Source organism: Pygocentrus nattereri, chromosome 15 (genome assembly GCF_015220715.1).
Source record: "Pygocentrus nattereri isolate fPygNat1 chromosome 15, fPygNat1.pri, whole genome shotgun sequence".
NCBI lineage: Eukaryota > Metazoa > Chordata > Actinopteri > Characiformes > Serrasalmidae > Pygocentrus > Pygocentrus nattereri.
The window spans coordinates 18,199,226-18,218,257 of NC_051225.1; the positions used below are offsets into that span (position 1 = coordinate 18,199,226).

At 40.6% G+C, this 19,032-nt stretch overlaps 1 protein-coding gene across 2 annotated transcripts in view; it reads right to left on the reverse strand.

Annotated features, from left to right (window-relative positions):
- sipa1l2 (signal-induced proliferation-associated 1 like 2) overlaps positions 1 to 19,032 on the reverse strand; it is a 78,049-nt gene that overhangs the window by 51,622 nt on the left and 7,395 nt on the right. Inside the window, exon 2 of one of the 2 annotated variants that reach the window (XM_017683042.2) lies at positions 7,909 to 7,958. The exons of the other annotated variant lie outside the window; for it this stretch is intronic. The gene's annotated coding sequence lies outside the window, so the exon portion shown is untranslated. The remainder of the gene's footprint in view (positions 1 to 7,908; positions 7,959 to 19,032) is intronic. 2 annotated transcript variants of the gene reach the window in all.

Sequence of the window (19,032 nt, forward strand, 5' to 3'; positions counted from 1 at the left end):
TATTATGGAAGTACAGCCTGAATTGTGTATTCAGAGCCATCATCACTTTCCCAGACACAGTGACCTAGTCTGCTTAGAGAGCTGGGGGTGTACTGCAGTCTATGGTAGGTATAAACAATGCTGCAATTCTAAATCTCAATCACAGTCTCTCTGCCCTGCTAAACCTGAATGCAGAGTCAATAACCTTCGTACAATGCAGGAAAACGAGGTCAACATGCACATTGACCTACTCTGTGCTGTCTCCCACCCTGCCAGCCCAATTATATAATTTTCCAGCTTTGCAAATCTCCAGCCCTGCGTGTTTATGTTCACTCAACTGCCACAACTGTCTCATTCCATGTGTCTGAAAATAAAGCTTGGACCAAAAATGAATGAACTTACACTTCGACTGCCTCATACAGGCTCTGCAGAGCAGAGAACTAAGTGATCAATTGTCCAACCTCAAGGGCTTAAAGGCATCCAGCACCTGTGTGCTCCCAATGAGCATACCCTGCCAGAGCTTCAGCACCTACCCCAGCATTCCTCCCACTTGTGAACACTACTGCTTTTTTTTTTCAAACTTGCCTTTTTTTTTTATTTTTATTTTTTTAAACATGCAGAGAGACCTACAGGGTCTCTTCAGGCAGACATTCTTGCATAGGGCCCCATTAGTGCACTCTAACATGCATTAGAGCACATACATGCACTACAAAGCCACTTCCACAGCTAAGCAAAACCCAGATAGCGTGTAAAAAGCTGAAAACATGTACTGTAGGAATGCCCCAGGAGGGGCACCCACTAGGCTCTCCAAGGGGTTTACAGTAATTGACCTTTACCATTTAGGTTATTATCATTCCCGAGTCTTTACCAAACAAACACAGACCTGACTTATATCAGCTGCTAAACCATGCACACACACTAGTCAGCATCTGCAATTGGATTTATGACAACAAGGCCAGTAGGATTGCTTGTTTACTGGGGACAGAATGCAAACATTGTTACATGTATTAATTACCTATATTCTGACAAACAAGGAGCATGGAACTCCTGCTGCTAATGCCATGGTGATCGGACAAGTCACTGATCAATTTAAACATCCTTCTTTGGCATATTCCCTCCAGGCATACACTTCAAGATTTTAGCCCATTTTTAAGCACAAATCACAACCACTTCCTCAATATGGGTAGACACATTGAGGCTAGCAAAACAGAAGTGTAGTTGACAAAATTGACATTTGTGGAACTAAAGTCTGTACAGGCCAACTTTACCTTGCTATTGTAGTCAAATAAAGTAGTGTTAATATGTTGATTTTTTTTAAATTGTCTTTGCAAAATAGGCTGTAGAGAGACCATGTTGTGCTACTGTGGCACTGCCTGGTTTGGACAGTGTGTGACAAATTAGATGCACTGCTGTGGCACAGGTTCTCACCATGTTTACTCAGTACTAGGATATGCAGTGTGTTTTGAAAAGAACAGCTTTAATTGAAAGTGTCCATAGGCGGAGCCATCTGCATGTGCTGGATTTTTACAGAACATGGACGGGCATTTACGTGGACAGAGCCTCCCGGATAAGTGGTTGAGGATGGATGGATGGACGGACAGACAGAGGATTTTTGTATGGGATGAGTATTTAAATTGTAGGCTTTGTACATGATGGCCTGTTCTACACCAAAGAACAAGATTTCTAAAATGGTACAATGCATGTCTCACTATTTAATCACTAAAATGCTCATTACTGAAGGAGCTAGCAAAATTTTAAGTAAAAAATAAATACAATTTTAAAAATCAGCCTATTTAAATAACATGAAACAAAGTGCTACATCAGAAAATATCTGTACTGGTTGGATCATTAACCACCAAGTCACAACTATAGACAAACACAAACACAATAAGTAAACTAACAAGTACAGACACAAGAAATTGTCGAGAGACTCAGAAAGTGGGACCCTCAGGTCTGAAGCCACTCGACCACTTCTGAGGATTCCTCCAAGTACAGCTTGTGCATACAACACAGAAAGATCAAAGCCCTATAGAAGTCTGATTGGTGAAAAAGAGAATTCAAAGTTGCAAAAGCAAAATCATAGTTGGAATTTGGAATGTATAAAGAATGAATCATGGCAAGCTGGAAGTAGTAAAGATAGAAATGGTTCACCTACACATCAACATGCTTAGGATTAGCGAGCTAAAATAACTTGATTAGGACACTTTCAACAAGGGAAGCACGCCAACTACTACTGAGTTCATGAGCAACAAAGAAGAAATGGAGTGAGTTTCATTGCCAACAAGGATGTCAACAAGGCTGTCAACAAGGCTGTTATTGGATACAATACTGTGAACTATCGATTATATCTGATTTCATGGACAATAATTCAACATTATAGTCATCTGGGTTTAAGCTGTCACAGACACGCGTGATCAAGAAATCAAAACGTTTCATGATCAAACCCGGGATGAAATTGACAAGACCTGCAAATACGACAAACTGCTGATGAGTGATGACTGGAATGCCAAGGTCAGAGATGAAAAGCAGGGAAATACAGTAGGAAAACACAGTTTTGGAAAGGACTGTAGCAGGAGAATGGCTATTCAGCTTCTGTAATGACTTTTTCCACTTAACACATTTTTCAAGTAACCAAAATGAAATTTGTTAATTGGGACATCACCAGATGGAGTTCACCAAAACCAAATAGATTCCATTCATACACTACAAGAGATTTTAACTGCCAGGATTTGGCCTGGGGCTGATTGTGCAACAGATCACATACCACTGATGTGCACACTCCAAGTGAAGCCTTATATACAAAATGAACTGCCAAACATGCAAGCAGGGTTCAGGAAAGAAACAAGAGACTACTGTGGACAAACCTTATACACATGCATGTAAGCTGTCTGCATATTATTAACATTAACACATAAACCTGTGGTGATTCTAGGACTGTAGGCCTTCGGCTAGCTATAGTAACATTAGAGGGTCCAAAGTCAATGAATGCAAAAATGATGTTTAATTACAAAATTACTCAGAAAACAAGATGAAAAGTTAATGCACTTCAAGTTTAGTATTAACAGTGAGGCTGTCTACATTTTGATGATAAATATGAGGAGGACTGTGGATTTCTGGGAGTCATTTTTATTGCCCTGTGTGCTCTCGTTGACTAGTAAGCCAGTGAATTTCTTCAACTACAGGTTTTTACTCTGCAGTGTTTCATGCTAATAAACATCAGTTTTTTTGGAGTCCATTTCCCATAGGACATCAGTTCAGTCAACGTTCAGGTCACCCACAAAACAGCTGTCTTGGCACCAGAGGACATGGAGACAAGGAATCCCATTTTGAATCTCTAAAGCAATCCTGCTTTTTCTGTTACACTTTAGCCATTCATATTAAATTATTCATTTCTTTTTTGTGTTTAATCTCATTATGTTTTGTTGACAGCATCTACACTGCTCTGTGATTAGTCACATACCTGACTTTGGAGCTTTAGCCTTTAATTTTAAACTTTAGCTTCTGTGCTGGCAGATGCTGGATTTACTGAGAAGTTCCAGTGCAGTTCTGTAAGTTACTCAGTACTTAAGTATCCTTCCCTACAGCTTAGCTGCAGTGTTTAAAAATCGATCATGGTCTTCAAAGTTTGGACAGCTGGACTCACTGTGTGTGTGTTTTACACTGGGGTCATAGAAACAGTGAATTAAGTTAATTTGAAAGTCAAGCTCAGACACAGCAATACAGGAATCTGCCAGAGAGGCCAGAATTAAAGGCTGAAATGAAACTAACTGTAAATTGAATTGCAGGAAACCTTTATTGCAGAGCATAATCCAAGAGCCTGAGAAAGCTGACAACAGTAGGCATATCAGAATCCCTCATCATGAATGCCTCAACAAACCCTACTCTTCTTCGTAAATGCATATTTGAGACTACCTCTATGCTTTATGAATTTCTGACAGTCTCTGTGGCATCACATGTTGGAGTCTTTTTGCAAACTCAATGGCCCCTTCAATACCAACTCCCATAACATTTCTTTTCACTTCTTTTCACATATCCAGTCTCCCTCTCTCACCCATTCCTCTGTTCTACAGTCTATCTATTCTAGTTGATCTAACTATCCTTCCCTACAGCCCAGCTAAAACATGCACACAGATTACTGCAGCTGCCTGCATGCATGCTTCATTGAAAAGTTTGCAGCAGAATGTAGCCAAATTGCTTTCAAAATAGCGCACAGTTGGTTTGAGCAGACAGTGGGTGGACAGAGTAGAGTAGAGATGTAAACTGGAGTCTAGGGATGGACTCAACATCTATATCAACATGTGCTGCAAACATACACTCGAGTGGAAAAAAAAGGCTAAGTCTAAAATAGCAAAACATTAAGCTTTTAAATGGTCTTAATAACAAACCATTAAACTTATGACAAACTTTCCCTTTTATTTCTTTCCATGTTTACATCTTGTGCGTAAACGTGCAGACAACCTTTTACAGAAAGAAGAGTCAATTTTGCTCTAAATTAGCAGTGATGGGTATAAACGGTTAAAAACCAACACCAAGCTAATTTAAATGCAAGATCAAAAATTCTCAATAGGGTTTAAATTTGGAACAGGACACAATGATCAGTAAAACACATTTTGGGCATTTTTTATTTACTTATTGTTTTTTTTTTTTGCACGGGAGCATACTGTATCTTCAATGAAATACTTGTCCAAGTTTGGCTACCATAAACAACAAAATAACAAGTGAAGCTGAGTATAGGAAAATTCAACAGTTCATCATCTAGTCATTTGATGTTACAAATGTTTGTGACTGTAGCCTACTGTATTTTTTGCAAGTTATAATGATTTAAATATACAACTTTCAACGAAAATAAGTCAAGTAAATGGTTGGTGGTTGTTCATTGTGTGTGTGCATTTAAATGTCATTTATTTCAATAAAAAGAGGTAGTGATACGTTTTACTTTATCCAGTCGACTGTGTGTCCATCCATACAGTTTGTGTAGTACAGTTCCGCAGCAGATCACTCACTCAAATTAAACTGTATCTCTCCAGACCAAAACAGGAGGAAGTAACAGCCTAAAATGTTTACTACTCTAGTCTACTCATCTTTCTCTCCATGTTCCTAAACCATCATTGTCAGATATGAGTTTGCAGTGACGTTTCTGTAGCTTTGTAAGTAAACAGAGCAAGTAAAGTGTGTATGTATCTTAATATACCTTTTTTTGCAGGTACTGTCCATTTAACAAATCTTTCAAACACAAGGTGTTTTGTTTGTAGACACATTCATAGCACCTGGCTAAAAGTTTGCTTTGTTTTTAAACATGGAGCTAGGCAACCTCTAATGTGATGACTTTTGATTGATGAGTAATATGCCATAAATCCAGCCAAGAGGGGGTGGGGGATTGATGTGTGATGAGTTGGGAGAAAAATGAGATCATAGATAGATAAAGAAAGATATTATTAGCATTTCATAATAAATAATAAAAATCATTTGCAACTAGAAAACTACCTAAAATCATAAGATTCAATTTAAGCCCAATTTAAGCAAGATTTCCATCTTGAAAAATTTGCTTGCTATGAACAAAAGTCCCTCACTATACCTCAAACTGGAAAATGCACAGACTAGCCTTTCAAAGGCACCAAGATGTATACTACAAGCAAAACGGTCATGACTTTGGTCATTTAATGACTGAGTTTCCCTATACAATGTTAGATTTGAGCATTATTGTTATAAACATATTGCTTGCACTGTTGAATGCAAGTGTTGGCACCACAAGAAAACTTTTGATTTTCTGCCTGAAAAGAACAATCTTTTACGTATTTAAATGCACAATTACGGTTGATTTCCTAAACTTTACATATTAGGAATGAAATAAATCATTAGTAGGATAAGGCATATTTCATCTAATGCTGTGCGTAAGACAAAACAGCATTTAGAGTCATTTCATTAAAAGGGCAAAACAGAGAGGTAAAAAGAAACCTTTTTAAAGAAATTTAAATTACACACACACACACACACACACACACACACAATATATATATATATATATATATATATATATATATATATATATATATATATATATATATATATATATATATATATATATATATATATATATTTTTGTACACTGTATAGTGGTAGTAAATTCACACAGTTGTATGTAAAGGTTTAGGCACCCCTGTCAACATTGCAGTTGTGTCATATTTCATGCGCTTAAAAATAAAACCGTAATGTTTTTAATTTAAAAATGCTTTCAGTAAATTTATACATTGGGCCTTAAAGATGAAGTTCTGTCAAATTTTGTCTACTAGGTGTAATGACATTATTAGATTCAGCATTGATTAAAAAAAAGCTACTTTACAGGTAGTTGGTTAGTGTAGTGGTTAACACCTTTGCCTTCTATGCTGTAGACTGGGGTTCAATCCCCGACCAGGGCAAGCACCCTACACTATACCAATAAGGGTCCTTGGGCAAGACTCCTGAAATCCTTGTCTATAAATGCTAACAAATGAAGAACTGCTAGTTGAGCAGCACAGGTTGTTGTTGAATTAACTGTAGTCTTTTGTTCAAATGTTGCAAACAACATGTTCGGTGTATAAGAATATTGATAATTAAAGAATATAAAAGACTACTGGACAAAATGTTTTAAAATGAAAATGCTTCATTTCACCAGGAAAAATGCAAAATGTCTGATGTCTATATGTTCTAGATCTTAGGCAGTCATCATTTGCAACCATGCACTAGACAGGACATTTTTTTAAAACCTTATGTTAACTTTTTCATTTAAAGGATATGTTAATAGAGGTTGAGCTTCATTCACCAATACAGTTCTATCCAGGAAAAAAACATTCTGCCCTTTATCCTCTTTACCATTCTTTAATTTCTAAACTGAGTTGCATAGCCAAAACAACATAACTTATCATTGTTCAGTATTAATGGATTGCAATGACTTTACCTGCCTTTCTAAAGAGCCTGATACCCAAAGTACATATACACAAATGTGCACACACACAAAACAGAAAAAAGGTAATAAATAATGCTCATTATAAATAGGATGATTTTACCTAAAGGTCTGGTAAGCTCTTGCTGTCTTATAGAGGGTAGATCATGAATTATGTCCACTACATCTTTTCGTATTCTATTTTTTGGGGAAAAAAAAACTTGAAGTTCAGGAGGAGGAGCCATTGTTTGTTTTCCAAAGGACAGTTCTGTTTCAGTTAATTTCACTGGCTCTGGTTAATTAAAAAAAAAAAAAAAAAAAAAGTTGCAACTCTCTCTCCTCCTCTCCACTAACAAAAAAATACAGGAGGCATGTCATTCTTGTTATGTGAGCAAATAAGCAAAGTGCCTCGTCCCTCCTCCTCACAGCTAGAGAGCAGAACACAGAGGGAGAGGAAAAAAAAGGGGGGGGGGCAAGGTTGAGTCTTAATGACCGCCTATATGACCCTGTACTCTAGGTCACAGCACTAGAACACATGCTTGCCTGGCATTTAAGGTGACAATCACCCCTCCCACAGTTGCATTCCTCACACCTTGAGAGTCATGGCATAATTGAGCCCCCCAAAAAATTCACTTTCTCCTCTTCTTCTGTGGCTCCTAAATAGGGAAGTAAGCTAGCCTTTTGGTGTACTTTTGAGAATGCATTTGAGCAGCTGCTCAGAGTATTTCTGAAGATATCTTTGAGCAGCTGCTCAGAACACTTGGGGGGTGGGGGGTGCCTGAGAAGGCAGGAAGAGATGGGTGTAGATTTAAGCAGCTATTTTAAAAGCAGCTGTTTCTCATTCACAGATCACACTTAACTCAGCCTTCAAAACGTCCTGCCTACCTCCAGCTTTTGCTGGGTGGATGAAGACAGACTCTAACTGCTTTGACAAATGTATGAAAGAAGTCCATTTTGTTTTGCCAGCAAGCCAGGAATTTATCTCTGCCTTTGGAAAAAAAGATGCTTACTCTCTCAGTTGCACTTCTCTTTCATTCTTCATCTCCTGTGCCCCCTCCATCTTAAAAAGGAGAACAGGAATTTCAATAGCCATGGTGGATGAACCTTTTTTTACTACTAGAGAACAAAAACAACATGACATGCTAAACAACAAATGACATGCTAAAGTCACTGAAAGCAAACCCTTAAATCTGCTAAGGATAACAACCCTACTGCAGTTGCCAGCAGAAAAACAAAGACATGAAGAAGGAAAGACTGAAAAAAGGAAAGAACGAAAGAAGGAAAGAAAGAAAAGAAAGAGAGAAAATCAGTTGCAGGCACAGTATGTGCATGTGGCAAAACCTGTTAAGACGCTTCTAGCAGAAACTACATTAATATGAGAAAACAAGCTGCTACATGCAGAGTATGTAACAATGCATGCATTACTTGGAAAGTAGTGCTACGTACATGTAGTCAAAAAACAATACATTTTATTCACAGTCTCTGTGCGCATCTGATTGTAGACATGCAAACACTGAACTGCTGAAAAACACCACAAGTTCAGAAACCAATTCCCTGCTGGGATCTGGAGGCTTGGCTCCCTAAGAAAACATTTTTGTGATTTTAACATGAAAATGAAGCATTCTGGTTCACTCTGAGAGTAAAATACAGGAAAGTAAGCAATTACAATAGAATGAGTAAGTTCACCAGGCTGTCTATCCAAACACAAGATTCAAAAATTGTTCTTGTTTCCTTACTATGCCAATGCCAAAAGGTCAAATTGGCAGTCATCTCCTTTTGGACCCTGATGGTTGCTGCTTGTGATGCAAATTGTAAACTGTTCCTTCTCTGTCACAGCCTTGGCGACAGCAGGGTGAACAAATATCAAAAATATTGAATAAATTTATGGTTGCTTAGTGTAACACCTCTGCCTTCTATGCTGTAGACTGGGGTTCAATCCCCCACCTGGGTAAGCACCCTACACTATACCAATAAGAGTCTTTGGGCAAGACTCCTAACACCACCTTCACCTACCTTTGTAAAATGATTAAACTAAGTCGCTCTGGATAAGAGCATCTGTCAAAATGCCATAAAATGTAAATGTAAAAAAAATGTAGCTAATGATGCATTTGGGTGCTCATGGGACGGATGTATATACTGGACAGTCAACTAGTAAAAGACGACTAAACTCTCTTTGGGTGCTTGTTCATAGATCCGCCGACAACATAGAAAAAAAGCATGGAAATCATGGACATGGACTGCTTTTTCTTTACTCTATTAAAAGACACATGGATAGAGAAGCACATCAGGTATATATTTCACATTTACTGCAAGTTTAGCATCTTTCAGTCTTGTTAAAAGTTCTCGTAAACCACAATCTAGAATTCAAGTTTTACTGTGACTTCATCAGCTGTTCATGTGCAATTTAAAAGTGTGAAACTGTTAGAGTATTTTATTAAAAAATGTCTAAAATCTCATTCGTCATCTCTTGATGAAATGTGTTCATGCTCCACCTTAAATGTGCCTGAAGCACCAGAATGTAACTGCAGCACCATTCAAGGTGGAACAGTAAACAATAAACAACTGACCTTTAAAACACAATTTAGGCAGAGCAAAGCTAAGACCAAAAAATGTGTCTGTACACTTGCAAGAGAGAGGGATTTTGTCCTCTCTTTTATCAGTTTTACTTATGCAACAAATGATTTACAGTGGCCCTCCGTATTTGGACACCATTTAAACATTGGTTTAATTAAGTTTAATTAAGCACAGTATCAAAGGATGATAGAGTCTTTGTAGAGCTGGGCGATACGGCAAAAAAAAAATCACGATAAACATTCATATTGTTCAATATCGATACATATTGCGATAAATGTCAAATCATTATTTCTTTTAAGTTTAAAGGCTGATTTTTGCTCCTGGGTGGTTAATTGCTGTTTTAAACTATCCTTTATGGTCGGAACACTTCATGCGATTCCTTAATGTCAGCTGGAAAAGCACAGCTGCAGTTTTTGTAATAGTCATAATTTAAAAAAGAAAAGATTGTTTTAGCCATCTGGTGACGAGTGCTCGGCTATCCCGTTACAAATGCTAAACAAGTGGCCAACAACAGTGGTAAACTGTTTAGTTTCTCAACAACGTCAACTTAGTACAAACAGCAAACATTAGCTGGCTTGGTAGGTCAGTGATGGATCACGCCGCCTTACTGCCATCAATCCTAACACAGCCACGTCAGAGCATATCACAGTATTCAGACACCAGCTAGCAGACGACTGGGTTTCTCTATTCCAGGAATGGCCAACCTTTCAGATACCAAGAGCCAGAAAAAAATGCTCATTACTACTAGGAGCCACAGGCTATATTTACACAAACATTTATAATAAATATATATAATATATATACATTTTTAAACCCATTTTCCTACCTGTCATGTAGATGAGTTTAGTGGGAGTTCTGGCATTTTTTGTTTTCCACAATAGGTTTCAAATCTGGCTTGTATTCAGTTGTTGCTACTCAAAGCAGTTCTTCCACATGTGTATCAGTAAAAACAGAGTGATGCTTTGATTTCACATGTTTCAGGGTGGAAAATACTGATTCACAAACATGGGTTGAGCTGAACATTGACAGGAGCTTCAGTGCAGCTTGTTTTACATTGGGATACTTCTCCACAGGCACGATTTTCCAAAATTCCAGGGTTCCCTCTCTCAGAACAGACCTGAGTTTGTCATCTTCAAAAAGTTCAATCATCTCCATTTGAGATGTAGCTTCATCTGTCACCAATGGGGGTTTCAAACAGTCTGAATCAGCAGAAAAAGGGTTAACAAAGAATGTAATTTGTGGCCTTTTCAGATGTAGATCATGGAATCTGTCCTCAAAGTTCTGTTGCAGACTTTCAAGAAGTGTTGCACAGTGTGCAGTTCTCCCTTTTAGGACCTTAGCTGCTTGGGCACATGCATTTGACACAGACTGGAAATGTGTTAGTTCTCCCTTTTTAAGATGAGTTTTAAACAGCATGAGTTTGTTAACAAATGCAAATACTGACTGCACTAGATCAGGTAGCATCTTTAATTTCCCCTGGAGATCAAGATTCAGTCTGTACAAGTGGTGCAGCTTGTCCACCACGTTGGTGTGCAGTGAGGTAAAGTGGCGCTGAAGATTGGAAGCTTTAAAATTGGATAACGACGTTTGACATATCAAACAGAACAGCTTTCCTTTCCGCTCAATAAAAAAAAAAAACAAATCCTCTCACTCTGGTAAGAAGGTTGTGTGTTCATCTTCATATTTTCGCTTGGTTTTACATTTGCCCGCCACTGCCATGTTTCAGCGGTTGGATAGCTAGTAGCCTGGCTCAGCGCATGGTTCTGCTGCGACGTTCTCCATGCAGGTGGAGGGGCGTGGGTGTAGCATCAAGGAGGCAACAGACTTTGGCTTCTTCCAGCCAAAAATATGTATGTTTGTATGTATGTATGTATGTATGTATGTATGTATGCATGTATGTATGTATACATACTCAAACACTCAAATAACACATCCTAGATCTGAATGAATGAAATATTCTCATTGAATACTTTGTTCTGTACAAAGTTGAATGTGCTGACAACAAAATCACACAAAAATCACACTACAGGCTGATCCAACTTTGATGTAATGTCCTTAAAACAAGTCAAAATGAGGCTCAGTATTGTGTGTGGCCTCCATGTGCCTGTATGACCTCCCTACAACGCCTAGGCATGCTCCTGATGAGGTGGCAGATGGTCTCCTGAGGGATCTCCTCCCAGACCTGGACTAAAGCATCCACCAACTCCTGGACAGTCTGTGGTGCAACGTGCCGTTGGTGGATGGAGCGAGACATGATGTCCCCGATGTGCTCAATCAGATTCAGGTCTGGGGAACGGGCGGGCCAGTCCATAGCTTCAATGCCTTCATCTTGCAGGAACTGCTGACACACTCTAGCCACATAAGGTCTAGCATTGTCCTGCATTAGGAGGAACCCAGGGCCAACCGCACCATCATATGGTCTCACAAGGGGACTGAGGATCTCATCTCATCTAATGGCAGTCAGGCTACCTCTGGCGAGCACATGGAGGGCTGTGCGGCCCTCCAAAGAAATGCTACCCCACACCATTACTGACCCACTGCCAAACCGGTCATGCTGAAGGATGTTGCAGGCAGCAGATCGCTCTCCATGTTGTCTCCAGACTCTGTCACGTCTGTCACATGTGCTCAGTGTGAACCTGCTTTCATCTGTGAAGAGCACAGGGCGCCAGTGGCGAATTTGCCAATCCTGATGTTCTCTGGCAAATGCCGAGCATCCTGCACGGTGTTGGGCTGTGAGCACAACCCCCATCTGTGGACATCGGGCCCTCATACCATCCTCATGGAATTGGTTTTTAACCATTTGTGCAGACACATGCACATTTGTGGCCTGCTGGAGGTCATCCTCCTGTTCCTCCTTGCACAAAGGCGGAGGTAGCGGTCCTGCTGCTGGGTTGTTGCCCTCCTACGGCCTCCTCCACGTCTCCTAGTGTACTGGCCTGTCTCCTGGTAGCGCCTCCAGCCTCTGGACACTGCACTGACAGACACAGCAAACCTTCTTGCCACAGCTCACACTGATGTGCCATCCTGGATGAGCTGCACTACCCGAGCCACTTGTGTGGTTTGTAGAGTCCGTCTCACGCTACCATGAGTGTGAAAGCACCACCAACATTCAAAAGTGACGAAAACATCAGCCAGAAAGCATAGGTACTGAGAAGTGGTCTGTGGTCCCCACCTGCAGAACCACTCTTTTATTGAGTGTGTCTTGCTAATTGCCAATAATTTCCACCTGTTTATTCCATTTGCACAACAGAAATTGATTGTCAATCAGTGTTGCTTCCTAAGTGGACAGTTTGATTTCACAGAAGTTTGATTTACTTGGAGTTATATTGTGTTGTTTAAGTGTTCCCTTTATTTTTTTGAACAGTATATATATATATATATATATATATATATATATATATATATATATATATATATATATATATATATATTTAAACTAAAGCGGTGCTTTTGTGTCATGTTTGATGTACAGGATCATTAATTCGCCACGTGTGCGGGTGACGGAGCGCTGCTTCAAGTTAGCCAGTTGCTAAAAACAGCTAGCCTGGAAAGACAGCGTTTTTTCCACTCTCCATTACCTCACAGCTTCCTCGGTTTACTTGCATTTAAATCAGGGCTGTAACTCACATAAACCACTTTTCTTTCTTTCACTTTTGTTGCTTGGGAATGCACTAATACTTAAATATGATCTTTTGAGATCACTCACACTTGGTCACAAGAGAACAGATAGCCGGTCACTCCACTCAAACAGGGAATGTATAACTCCATGTTTAAGCCACAGCTAAAGACTCATCTTACTTATGGGCCCCGTCTCTATTCGTTGAAAAACTCATTCTGGGTAACTCCAACCCAGGCCTACAATACAGTATTTAAATTTAAATTTTAAATTAAATTTAAAGTTTCTGTTGCTTAATCAAGTTTAGTAAGTGATATAATGTATCAGTCAGTAAAGTTTAACTTTTGGTGTGTCATAAATAAAAATTTTAAAATCTAAATAGAAAATTATAACAAGCAATATTATCTGTTAAGACTTTTTAGTCCCTCCTAAATGTAATCTGAAAGACTAGCATAATTTAACATACTGGTATTGGATATTTTATTCCTAATCCAATTGTGATTTATTCTTAAGGCTAGTTTACCCCAAAAAGGAGTACTTTGCATATTTAGGTGCAAAGTGAAAAAAAAAAAAAAACGTCAGTCTGTCACATCATACATATGCTAAAGTTTTAATTATTTTACCTTGGCATTTTAAAGCATTTGCCAGCTAGATTTGACCGGTTTCACCTCTGTAGTTAACATGCTTTAAGAGTGGACTGTGCAGCAGTATTATCCATCAAAAACACAAACACTGGATTAAGGCCATGTATTGGCAGATACTCTGTATTAAATGACTAGGATCACAAACTTGACTGACATCCTTAATAAATACAGTGTCATAATTAAAAGGTTGTAGATTTGTGTGGCATTACAAGCAGCTGGTCAAAAAGCAGACCCTTTTCAACATCTGGTACAAAATATTGCTGTCTGTTACAGCAAGAACAATCAGGTTTTTTTCTTGATTTGCCTTCTTTAAAGCTTTATGGATAGCAGCATTGTCTGAAGAGGAGATAATTAGGTCTATGCAACTTTATCTAAGTGTTAGCTGTGCTCAATCCCCTGTTTGAGACTGAGAGGTCCCAGATAGGACTTTGGTCTGTACGCATGTCTCTGTGTCTGAGATGTGTATGTATGCTATCCATCTTTTAATCACCTAAAACCCATTTCCTGCCACTGTAAACACACCTGTAAATTTCTAGTTTAAAACAGCTTTTATTTCCAAGGTCAGTGAGAACACCCAGCAAGTGATAAATATTTCTCCACCTTAATCATCAAGTATATGAGGAAAAAGAGGGACAGAGCGAGAACGAAAGAAGTATGACAGAGAATCACACAGAGAGCAAAAGAGAGAGTAAGAAACAGCTGGCATGGGGACTCCAAAATGTGATCCAAATTCTTTCTCTTTTGATTTGTCACTGTAATGGTAAAAAAACAGTTTGTACCCCTTGTTTCCAGTATACAATTGTCTTTACCACACAGGAGACAGATTCAGTGTCAGACTCACAGTTGGTTTCCAAGAAATCCAAAGTGTGTCTGATGCAGAATGTCACCGGAAATTTATTATAAATGAATAGAAATACAAAATGAAATATGCAAATGATAGCATGAAGTCTGTAAATATCACATTAACAACTGTTCAGGCAAGCCCAGGGTAGAGCGAGGTTGTTTTGGCTAACAGGCCCCAATGGCAGCAGCCTTACAACAAGCAGAAATGGGGTACGCCTACTAAGTACCAACTGAGGTCAATGACGGTATTGCCGCTCTGCCTTCCTCCCAGTCACGCATCTCATTCGCCAGATTATAGGGTGGCACCCATCACCTATAGAGGGCGCACACTCACAAAGCCAACAAAAAAGACAAATATGAAAAAAACATCAAAACACTTAAATGTGGCTCATACGGTCACTTTCAATACAGTGGAAAGAAGAAACGCAGGCCTTTAATCCTCTCTCTTAATCTGGCACTTGGCTTCAGAGAGCAATGGGGTCAACTGTCTCATCCATCAACAGCCTAGCCAGATCAACAACATCACATCACATTCCACATTTTGCAGCCGGAGGGTGCCGAGCTCTTTTCACTAATTACTTCTGTTTTTTGTTCCTAACCATGCTAGAGATTCTAGAGGGTTAAACTCTGCTGCCTCACTTTGCTCATACCAAAGTGGTGGTGTCCACAACCAATTGCATTGTTTACTTTTAGCAATAAACTTTTAATACCTTGATAGGTAGTCAGTGAAAGATTTTCTACACAGAATATTAAAAAGGCTTAATTGCTGGCTTACACTACACAGAGCATAAATAATAAGTGCATAAGGTCTTACTTGAACTCTCATCTGAACTAAAATGAATTAAAGTGGGTCACTGCCTTGTGACGGAACCAGCTAAGAGACAAGACTGAGACAAGAACAACAAAGGGCTGGGCCAATTTGACCCCAGAGCTAGAGTAGTCCATTTGTCCCTACAAAGTGACAACTATCAATGCAGTTTTAAATGCAGCAGTGTACTGTTTCAGGTCCAAAAAAGCTTGGGAGTAAGAGAGTAAATGTAGATGTTACTCTAGCAAGCAGACTGCTCACAATCTTCATTGTGTTTGAGGTTTAATTTTTTTGTAACCATCACTTTTATTACTTCATTTATATACCTGAGCACTGCATTATGGCCAATGTATTATGTGTATAAAAACGCAGTTAAAGCTGGCAATTCAGTTGCATCAATTTTTTTGTATGCACAGCCACCAACAATGGGGAGCATTAGGCTGTTCAATAAAAATATAATTCTTACAAGAGCATGTACATCTGTTTAAACTCTACCGCATACTGGCTTGTGACTGGGTGTCACCACATATACAAGCCATGTTGATACACTCTAAAACAGAGTGTCCCTCTGTACACTACAGTTAAAAACTCATCATTCTGCATCAGTGCAGCCACTCAAAACACCTAAAGTCCCTGTCTATAAGTAAAAGACATTTACAAAAGAGACCAAGCTCTCTCGCACTACGCAAATCCCCAAATAAACAAACAAAATGTCATGGAAACTATCCTTGCCATCTAAGAAAAACACAGGACACAAGCAACATGCTTTCCACTCTAATGGTAGCATGGAGGTGGTGACACTGTACACATAATCCTAACTCAAGCTCACTACAAGGGCAACAGCTAACAAACAAGGGCTATGAAATCACATTGAATACACAAAGGTAATGGAATCCCGAAATTATAAACTGAATATACGTTGCACTCACATTAGTAGGAGAGGCCATTAAGAGAAAGCCTTTATAAGTTGAGTCAGGTCTGTAACACCTTATTTCATGTCTGATTTTGTAAATATTGCACAACAGTGAGTTCAAACAGTGCACAAGAATTTATTGTTTTCTTTTCTTCGGGGCACACCTCCATGACAACCATCACAGGTATAACACAACCCTTTTTTCTCCCAACACTTAGCAGGGGCTGTTTATACTCTACAAGGCCTTATTGTGCTCATAAATTCTTTTTTTCAATGTACCTGCCAATCATTTGATCAGTCATACCATATTTACCCTGGTGGAAACAAAGAAAGTACAGTGTTTTTAAGAAATTATATTCTTAATATTTTCTCTTCAAGGACAAGTCTTCCCCACCTTCAGGGAATGGGAAAAACATTATCTGACAGATTAGTTGAAACAAGAACTTTTGTTAAGGAGAGAGACAAAAAGAAAATGACAGGGAACAAGATGTTTATAGTATTTGCCTTGTCCCATGGTTTCACCTCTCTTGCTCTGAAGCTACTGCTTGAACCCTTATAAACAGGTCCACTTAGTAAAAATGAAAGCTGTTTTATTACACCTGCTGCAAACTGAGGTCTACCTCGAAGAGAAATGGGAGAAGAAAAAACAGCTCTCAGCAAAACACCCCCCACCTGACAAATTCATCCACCCTCCCACACCCACATTCACACACGCAAACGCTTCAGCAGCATTGATTAATCAGTGTAGTCAAGCCCAGAGCAGACTGTGTTGGAGTGCTCCAATTTCATGCCTGGCGTCATTTTAAATATTGAAATAAATAAATAAAGAGAGACATACAGAGAGAGACAGACAGGGAGAGAAAGAGAGAGAGACAGACAGAGAAAGAGGGAGACAGACAGAGAGAGACAGACAGTCTCTTTCTCTCTGTCTCTGCCTGTCTCTCTGTCTGTCTGTCTGTCTGTCTGTCTCTCTCTCTCTCTCTCTCTCTCGCACTCGCTCTCTGTGTGTCTATCGGTGTCTGTCTCTATCTGTGTCTGTCTGTCTCTCTCTATCTGTGTCTGTGTCTGCCTGTCTCTATCTGTGTCTGCCTGTCTCTCTCTCTCTCTCTCTCTGGGTCTGTCTCTGCCTCTCTCTCTCTCTCTCTCTCTCTCTGGGTCTGTCTCTGCCTCTCTCTCTCTCTGGGTCTGTCTCTGCCTGTCTCTCTCTCTCTCTCTCTATCTGGGTCTGTCTCTGCCTGTCTCTCTCTCTCTCTCTCTCTCTCTCTCTCTCTCTGCCCCTCTCTCTCTCTGGGTCTGTCTCTGCCTCTCTCTCTCTCTCTCTCTCTCTCTCTCTGGGTCTGTCTCTGCCTGTCTCTCTCTCTCTCTCTCTCTCTCTCTCTCTCTCTCTCTCTCTCTCTCTCTCTCTCTCTCTCTCTATCTGGGTCTGTCTCTGCCTGTCTCTCTCTCTCTCTCTCTCTCTCTCTCTCTCTCTCTCTCTCTCTCTCTCTCCCCATCTGTCTCTCTCTCTCTCTCTCTCTCTCTCTCTCTCTCTCTCTCTCTCCCCCCGTCTGTCTCTCTCTCTCTCTCTCTCTCTCTCTCCCCGTCTGTCTGTCTGTCTCTCTCTCTCTCTCTCTCTCTCCCCGTCTGTCTGTCTGTCTCTCTCTCTCTCTCTCTTCCCTTTTGTCTCTCTCTCTCTCTTCCCGTCTGTCTCTCTCTCTCTCTTCCCGTCTGTCTCTCTCTCTCTCTTCCCGTCTGTGTCTCTCTCTCTCTCTCTCTCTCTCTCTCTCTCTCTCCCCGTCTGTCTCTCTCTCTCTCTCTCCCCGTCTGTCTGTCTGTCTCTCTCTCTCTCTCTCCCCGTCTGTCTGTCTGTCTGTCTCTCTCTCTCTCTCTCTCTCCCCGTCTGTCTCTCTCTCTCTTCCCTTCTGTCTCTCTCTCCCCGTCTGTCTCTCTCTCTCTCTCTCTCTCTCTCTCTCTCTCTCTCTCTCCCCGTCTGTCTGTCTGTCTCTCTCTCTCTCTCTCTCTCCGTCTGTCTGTCTGTCTCTCTCTCTCTCTTCCCGTCTGTCTCTCTCTCTCTCTCTCTCTCTCTCTCTCTCTCTCTCTCTCCCCGTCTGTCTCTCTCTCTCTCTCCCCGTCTGTCTCTCTCTCTCTCTCTGTCTTCCCTTCTGTCTCTCTCTCTCTCTTCCCGTCTGTCTCTCTCTTCCCGTCTGTCTCTCTCTCTCTCTTCCCGTCTGTCTCTCTCTCTCTCTCCCCGTCTGTCTGTCTCTCTCTCTCTCTCTCTCTCTCTCTCTCTCTCACTCTCTCTCCCCCCGTCTGGCTCTCTCTCTCTCCCCGTCTGTCTCTCTCTCTCTCTCTCTCCCCGTCTGTCTCTCTCTCTCTCTCTCTCTCTCTCCCCGTCTGTCTCTCTCTCTCTCTCTCCCCGTCTGTCTCTCTCTCTCTCTCTCCCCGTCTCTCTCTCTCCCCCCGTCTGTCTCTCTCTCTCTCTCTCTCTCTCTCCCCGTCTGTCTCTCTCTCTCTCTCTCTCTCCCCGTCTGTCTGTCTCTCTCTCTCTCTCTCCCCGTCTGTCTGTCTCTCTCTCTCTCCCCGTCTGTCTCTCTCTCTCTCTCCCCGTCTGTCTCTTTCTCTCTCTCCCCGTCTGTCTCTCTCTCTCTCTCTCCCCGTCTCTCTCTCTCCCCCCGTCTGTCTCTCTCCCCCCGTCTGTCTGTCTCCCCCCGTCTGTCTGTCTCTCTCTCTCTCTCTCTCTCTCTCTCCCCCCGTCTG